This window comes from Salmo trutta, chromosome 19 (genome assembly GCF_901001165.1).
Source record: "Salmo trutta chromosome 19, fSalTru1.1, whole genome shotgun sequence".
NCBI lineage: Eukaryota > Metazoa > Chordata > Actinopteri > Salmoniformes > Salmonidae > Salmo > Salmo trutta.
Genome location: NC_042975.1, coordinates 6901985 through 6907984, shown reverse-complemented (window position 1 = coordinate 6907984; position 6000 = coordinate 6901985). Strand labels below are relative to the sequence as shown.

General features: G+C 44.1%; 1 protein-coding gene across 2 annotated transcripts in view; it reads left to right on the top strand.

Annotated features, from left to right (window-relative positions):
- LOC115153909 (calcium/calmodulin-dependent protein kinase kinase 1) overlaps nucleotides 1-6000 on the top strand; it is a 109115-nt gene that overhangs the window by 35736 nt on the left and 67379 nt on the right. The gene's annotated exons all lie outside the window — the stretch shown is intronic.

Here is a 6000-nt window from a genome sequence, read left to right as displayed (position 1 = left end):
GAGAGATTGAGGTTTTCTCCTGGATAAAAACAAGGAGTGATGGATGAGAAAATTATGGAGAGGAGGTATGACATCACAACTGGAATTCGCTGTGGAGAAGAGCTAAATGACTCAAATGTAATGTAACATGAGGAAGAGGTAGGCAGAGGATTTCATTATATTTCCAGGCATTCAGACTTGGCTCCAAACTCTTTTGATTGGATCTGTGAATCTGTGTCCACAGTGAGAGCTCAAGGTGGGAGCTCTGTTATACATCCACACACAGAGTACCAGTAACCTTCTAATGGTAAAGATGCTGGACAACAAGAAAGGCTTCCCTGTAACAGATTTTGTAACAGATTATTTTGTGATTTTGTTGTTGTGATTTTGTTCTCTGTGTCAGCCGAAGTGACTGTTTTCCATGAGGATGGTAGTCGTTCTAATCACTTCCTCTGAAGCTCTGCTGTACCCAGATCTTTTGAGGGTTGAAAATATACTTTTGTGGTAGAGTTTCTGTCTCTGAGGGGTTATCAGATTGGTGGAATCATTTTTGAAAGTTGCATTAACACACAGGCTAATAAAATAAAGCCGTGGACGTTAAGTTGAGGTTGAGTTCATGCTTGAGCACAACATGGCAACAGTCCGTGGAGTTCGCCCTGTATATTAATACCTAAGGCCGATGGGTCTCTGCGCTTTCGACGCGTTTAAGTTGATCATGTTGTGAGATGGAAGTTATTTTTCTGTTTGTTGTGAGCACACTCCCCTGTTTTTAGTTTTTCTCCACTTTCTGATTTACTTCCTGTCTTTAAGTTTGGTGTGGGTTTTCATTTTGTTTGGGTAAATTTAGTAGGTTCTCATGGTTGGTGTCCTAAAGGTCTCGGTTGTCGCTAGTCAACTTTCAGTGGCCATCCCCCCCATGAGTGTCTTTCAGAACCCAAGCGTGAAATGAAGAAGCTAATTATTAGCAGACAGACACTGACTCTCTGACGCTCTCAGAAACAGGAACTAAAACGCCCCTCAACATTTGAATTGACATTTGAGAGACTTACAGAGAGACTTACAGTAGTGAGGTCATACATTTTAGTCATTTAGCAGACGTTCCTATCCAGAGAGACTTACGGTAGTGAGGTCATACATTTTCAGACTTTTAAAAATTGTCATGATCCCCGTGGGATTCGAAACCTCAACCATGGTGTTGCAGGGTTGAGTGTTGGAGGAGCTGTATCACTATAAACAGTAGCAGTGGAAGGGTTGGAGGAGCTGTAACACTATAAACAGTAGCAGTGGAAGGGTTGGAGGAGCTGTAACACTATAAACAGTAGCAGTGGAAGGGTTGGAGGAGCTGTATCATTATAAACAGTAGCAGTAGAAGGGTTGGAGGAGCTGTAACACTATAAACAGTAGCAGTAGAAGGGTTGGAGGAGCTGTAACACTATAAACAGTAGCAGTAGAAGGGTTGGAGGAGCTGTAACACTATAAACAGTAGCAGTAGAAGGGTTGGAGGAGCTGTAACACTATAAACAGTAGCAGTAGAAGGGTTGGAGGAGCTGTAACACTATAAACAGTAGCAGTAGAAGGGTTGGAGGAGCTGTAACACTATAAACAGTAGCAGTAGAAGGGTTGGAGGAGCTGTAACACTATAAACAGTAGCAGTAGAAGGGTTGGAGGAGCTCTATCACTATAAACAGTAGCAGTAGAAGGGTTGGAGGAGCTGTAACACTATAAACAGTAGCAGTAGAAGGGTTGGAGGAGCTGTAACACTATAAACAGTAGCAGTAGAAGGGTTGGAGGAGCTGTAACACTATAAACAGTAGCAGTAGAAGGGTTGGAGGAGCTGTAACACTATAAACAGTAGCAGTAGAAGGGTTGGAGGAGCTGTAACACTATAAACAGTAGCAGTAGAAGGGTTGGAGGAGCTGTAACACTATAAACAGTAGCAGTAGAAGGGTTGGAGGAGCTGTAACACTATAAACAGTAGCAGTAGAAGGGTTGGAGGAGCTGTAACACTATAAACAGTAGCAGTGGAAGGGTTGGAGGAGCTGTAACACTATAAACAGTAGCAGTAGAAGGGTTGGAGGAGCTGTAACACTATAAACAGTAGCAGTAGAAGGGTTGGAGGAGCTGTAACACTATAAACAGCAGCAGTAGAAGGGTTGGAGGAGCTGTATCACTATAAACAGTAGCAGTGGAAGGGTTGGAGGAGCTGTAACACTATAAACAGTAGCAGTAGAAGGGTTGGAGGAGCTGTAACACTATAAACAGTAGCAGTAGAAGGGTTGGAGGAGCTGTAACACTATAAACAGTAGCAGTAGAAGGGTTGGAGGAGCTGTAACACTATAAACAGTAGCAGTAGAAGGGTTGGAGGAGCTGTAACACTATAAACAGCAGCAGTAGAAGGGTTGGAGGAGCTGTATCACTATAAACAGCAGCAGTAGAAGGGTTGGAGGAGCTGTAACACTATAAACAGTAGCAGTAGAAGGGTTGGAGGAGCTGTAACACTATAAACAGTAGCAGTGGAAGGGTTGGAGGAGCTGTAACACTATAAACAGTAGCAGTAGAAAGGTTGGAGGAGCTGTAACACTATAAACAGTAGCAGTAGAAGGGTTGGAGGAGCTGTAACGCTATAAACAGTAGCAGTAGAAGGGTTGGAGGAGCTGTAACACTATAAACAGTAGCAGTGGAAGGGTTGGAGGAGCTGTAACACTATAAACAGTAGCAGTAGAAGGGTTGGAGGAGCTGTAACACTATAAACAGTAGCAGTAGAAGGGTTGGAGGAGCTGTAACACTATAAACAGTAGCAGTGGAAGGGTTGGAGGAGCTGTATCACTATAAACAGTAGCAGTAGAAGGGTTGGAGGAGCTGTAACGCTATAAACAGTAGCAGTAGAAGGGTTGGAGGAGCTGTAACACTATAAACAGTAGCAGTGGAAGGGTTGGAGGAGCTGTAACACTATAAACAGTAGCAGTGGAAGGGTTGGAGGAGCTGTAACACTATAAACAGTAGCAGTAGAAGGGTTGGAGGAGCTGTAACACTATAAACAGTAGCAGTGGAAGGGTTGGAGGAGCTGTAACACTATAAACAGTAGCAGTAGAAGGGTTGGAGGAGCTGTAACACTATAAACAGTAGCAGTAGAAGGGTTGGAGGAGCTGTAACACTATAAACAGTAGCAGTGGAAGGGTTGGAGGAGCTGTAACACTATAAACAGTAGCAGTAGAAGGGTTGGAGGAGCTCTATCACTATAAACAGTAGCAGTAGAAGGGTTGGAGGAGCTGTAACACTATAAACAGTAGCAGTGGAAGGGTTGGAGGAGCTGTAACACTATAAACAGTAGCAGTGGAAGGGTTGGAGGAGCTGTAACACTATAAACAGTAGCAGTAGAAGGGTTGGAGGAGCTGTATCATTATAAACAGTAGCAGTGGAAGGGTTGGAGGAGCTGTATCATTATAAACAGTAGCAGTAGAAGGGTTGGAGGAGCTGTAACACTATAAACAGTAGCAGTAGAAGGGTTGGAGGAGCTGTAACACTATAAACAGTAGCAGTGGAAGGGTTGGAGGAGCTGTAACACTATAAACAGTAGCAGTAGAAGTGTTGGAGGAGCTGTAACACTATAAACAGTAGCAGTGGAAGGGTTGGAGGAGCTGTAACACTATAAACAGTAGCAGTAGAAGGGTTGGAGGAGCTGTATCACTATAAACAGTAGCAGTGGAAGGGTTGGAGGAGCTGTAACACTATAAACAGTAGCAGTGGAAGGGTTGGAGGAGCTGTATCACTATAAACAGTAGCAGTAGAAGGGTTGGAGGAGCTGTAACACTATAAACAGTAGCAGTAGAAGGGTTGGAGGAGCTGTAACACTATAAACAGTAGCAGTGGAAGGGTTGGAGGAGCTGTAACACTATAAACAGTAGCAGTGGAAGGGTTGGAGGAGCTGTAACACTATAAACAGTAGCAGTGGAAGGGTTGGAGGAGCTGTAACACTATAAACAGTAGCAGTAGAAGGGTTGGAGGAGCTGTAACACTATAAACAGTAGCAGTGGAAGGGTTGGAGGAGCTGTAACACTATAAACAGTAGCAGTAGAAGGGTTGGAGGAGCTGTAACACTATAAACAGTAGCAGTAGAAGGGTTGGAGGAGCTGTAACACTATAAACAGTAGCAGTGGAAGGGTTGGAGGAGCTGTAACACTATAAACAGTAGCAGTAGAAGGGTTGGAGGAGCTCTATCACTATAAACAGTAGCAGTAGAAGGGTTGGAGGAGCTGTAACACTATAAACAGTAGCAGTGGAAGGGTTGGAGGAGCTGTAACACTATAAACAGCAGCAGTAGAAGGGTTGGAGGAGCTGTAACACTATAAACAGTAGCAGTGGAAGGGTTGGAGGAGCTGTATCATTATAAACAGTAGCAGTAGAAGGGTTGGAGGAGCTGTAACACTATAAACAGTAGCAGTAGAAGGGTTGGAGGAGCTGTAACACTATAAACAGTAGCAGTGGAAGGGTTGGAGGAGCTGTAACACTATAAACAGTAGCAGTAGAAGGGTTGGAGGAGCTGTAACACTATAAACAGTAGCAGTGGAAGGGTTGGAGGAGCTGTAACACTATAAACAGTAGCAGTAGAAGGGTTGGAGGAGCTGTATCACTATAAACAGTAGCAGTAGAAGGGTTGGAGGAGCTGTATCACTATAAACAGTAGCAGTGGAAGGGTTGGAGGAGCTGTAACACTATAAACAGTAGCAGTAGAAGGGTTGGAGGAGCTGTAACACTATAAACAGTAGCAGTGGAAGGGTTGGAGGAGCTGTAACACTATAAACAGTAGCAGTGGAAGGGTTGGAGGAGCTGTAACACTATAAACAGTAGCAGTGGAAGGGTTGGAGGAGCTGTAACACTATAAACAGTAGCAGTAGAAGGGTTGGAGGAGCTGTAACACTATAAACAGTAGCAGTGGAAGGGTTGGAGGAGCTGTAACACTATAAACAGTAGCAGTGGAAGGGTTGGAGGAGCTGTATCACTATAAACAGTAGCAGTAGAAGGGTTGGAGGAGCTGTATCATTATAAACAGTAGCAGTGGAAGGGTTGGAGGAGCTGTATCATTATAAACAGTAGCAGTAGAAGGGTTGGAGGAGCTGTAACATTATAAACAGTAGCAGTGGAAGGGTTGGAGGAGCTGTAACACTATAAACAGTAGCAGTAGAAGGGTTGGAGGAGCTGTATCATTATAAACAGTAGCAGTGGAAGGGTTGGAGGAGCTGTATCACTATAAACAGTAGCAGTAGAAGGGTTGGAGGAGCTGTAACACTATAAACAGTAGCAGTGGAAGGGTTGGAGGAGCTGTAACACTATAAACAGCAGCAGTAGAAGGGTTGGAGGAGCTGTAACACTATAAACAGTAGCAGTGGAAGGGTTGGAGGAGCTGTAACACTATAAACAGTAGCAGTAGAAGGGTTGGAGGAGCTGTAACACTATAAACAGTAGCAGTAGAAGGGTTGGAGGAGCTGTATCATTATAAACAGTAGCAGACGGACGGACATACAGTATAGACAGGTAGATACAGACAGATAGACAAGCACCCAACATTCATAGTCCATCATCAACCCAACCTGCAGTCTCTCGCTCTCTTCTAATGTCATACTGCTAATGCTCATGGGAAATGGTTCTGTGTTGGGGAGGGCATACACACAGCTCCCTGACCACTGGGCTGAGAGGGACAGTGTCTTTTCCTTGACTCTGGAGTGGTGGATACACACCGTAACACACTGTGAAGGACTCCTAATGACTTCCAACCGCTGCTATCTGTCCTCAACGTGTCTGTAGTCATGAATGGAGGATAAAAGGGACATGAATAAGGATGTGAGGATGCTGCAGAGAGCGATTCGCATGGTTTCAGCTGCACTGTCAGCTGTACACTAGACCACTGGAAACAGAGGTGGTTACCTTGTATCGTTTAAAATGTAAATTAAGTTATTTAGCAAGTTTACACTCTTATCCAGAGTGGCAAACAGTCAATGCATTCAACGAAATACATTTTTTACA